The sequence below is a fragment of the Mandrillus leucophaeus genome, unplaced genomic scaffold (genome assembly GCF_000951045.1).
Source record: "Mandrillus leucophaeus isolate KB7577 unplaced genomic scaffold, Mleu.le_1.0 Scaffold109, whole genome shotgun sequence".
NCBI classification, from domain to species: domain Eukaryota; kingdom Metazoa; phylum Chordata; class Mammalia; order Primates; family Cercopithecidae; genus Mandrillus; species Mandrillus leucophaeus.
In genome coordinates this window covers 468149-470175 of record NW_012099098.1, presented here as the reverse complement: position 1 = coordinate 470175, position 2027 = coordinate 468149, and the positions used below count along the sequence as shown (strand labels likewise).

The following is a 2027-nucleotide window of genomic DNA, read 5'->3' as shown; positions in this document are numbered from 1 at the left end:
GTTTTTCCAACCTGTACTTCATTCCTGTCTTCTTTGCTTAATGTTTCCACCATCTACTTCTCTGAAGGCTCCTGTTGCTTGCTTATGTCCCTGTTGAGAAATCCACCTGAGTCAGAACCAGGCTTGCTTCTCCACCCCATCAGCTTTCCACATGTTTATGAAGCGCACCTGCCTCCCTGCCCACTCACACTCGCAAATAATAGTAAGGCTGTGAAGCTGGACTCTCTCTTACCTGCAGTATTTACAAGATCAGACACATCAGCAATGGGAAAATGGTTCCAGTACTGGGACAGGCCTTGCCCTAGTTCTTTCCTTGAGGGTGTAAAAATGAAATATGTGAGATGGACAGTTGACTTGAATGTGAGAGGATTTTCTCTAGTCTTCTGTGGCCTCATTTTTAATTTGAGCAGGAGCTCTCATTTCGTTTTTACTTTCATGCTCACAGTTACTATGGTGATCTTGGCTTGGTCATTTATTTGGTCCCCTAACTCATTACTTAGTTTGGCAGGCAGTGGTAGTAGAGGAAGGTGGGTGGTGTGTGAGGGCATGTCTGTGTCCTGGATAACGTGTCTGTCACTGGTTTAGACTTTCACACCATACCGGACAGCGTGGCGCCCCATAGTCACCGCCACCCACATCGGGTCCCACATCCGAGTAGGTGGAGTATTGACTTGCTGTCGGTTGCCTTTGCCCCCTTGCTTTGGAGTGCCTTTCACTTCTTTCTCAGTGGTGGGGTCACAATTTTACCAACAGTGGTGGAAGTGAATTGTGTGAGCATGTATTCCTCTGCTGTTTTCTCCTTTCAAGTAAAACATTCATACTTGTTTCTAAGAGAATCCACCCATGTTGACTGTCCCATGGTTTTCAAGTTTTCATTTTGCTAGGAGTGATATCTCAATCATGGGTGGATCCCAGACTTCTTTTCTGTTAGTGTTTAAACCTCTTTGTTTGTTTTACTTATGTCTGTCAGTGTTGTACAGAAACTCCCAGTATCTTGGGTAGGCATAATCAAGGCATTGAGGTTGGATTGGAATACCAGAATGCATCGTCTAATCTTGCATTGATTACCAGTTTCCTCCAATGCTCGATAAGTCCTTACTGGGCCTGTGTTATGAGAACCCAAAGATGCTGGGAGCTGAGTATGTTTGATCCTGTGGCTGCCACTTGGGTGAAGTTTGAAATAAACCTCACTTGAGATGTACTGCAAACTGTCTTTTCACAGAAGGTTCAAAATTTTTTCTATCAGGAATCCTTTTTGATAGCTGATGACTTTTCAGGACCCCATCTTTTCTACTTTTTTTTTTTTTCCCCCGAGATGGATTCTTGCTCTGTCGCCCAGAGCTGGAGTGCAGTGGCACAATCTTGGCTCACTGCAACCTCCACCTCCCAGATTCAAGCAATTCTCCTGCTTCAGCCTTCCAAGTAGCTGGGATTACAGGCGTGTGTCACCACGCCCGGCTAATTTGTGTATTTTTAGTAGATGCTTTAGTAGAGGTTTCACCGTGTTGGCCAGGCTGGTCTCGAACTCCTGACCTCGTGATCTGCCCACCTCAGCCTTCCAAAGTGCTGGGATTACAGGAGTGAGCCACTGCACCCGGTCCTTCTCTACTTTTTTTTTGAGACGGAGTCTCGCTCTGTCGCCCAGACTGGAGTGCAGTGGCACAATCACTACTCACTAAAAGCTCTACCTCCCTGGGGTCAAGTGATTCTCCTGCCTCAGCCTTCCGAGTAGCTGGGATTACAGGTGCGTGCCACCACACCCAGCTCATTTTTGTACTTTTAGTAGGGACAGGGTTTCACCATGCTGGCCAGGCTGGTCTCGAACTCCTGACCTCGTGATCCACCCGCCTCAGCCTCCCAAAGTGCCACTGCGCCCAGCCTCCCCTTTTCTACTTTTATAACAAGATTTTCCTGTTGCACCTCATAATTTTTACATTGATGATGCCTATAGGACCTCTTCTTTTTTTTTTTTTTTATCTGCATGAATTTGGAATACATCCTTCAGTAATTTCAGCTCAGTTTACACA

General features: G+C 46.1%; 1 protein-coding gene across 1 annotated transcript in view; it reads left to right on the top strand.

Moving 5' to 3' along the window:
- Positions 1-2027, top strand: part of SPTAN1 (spectrin, alpha, non-erythrocytic 1) — a 94348-nt gene that overhangs the window by 19042 nt on the left and 73279 nt on the right. The gene's annotated exons all lie outside the window — the stretch shown is intronic.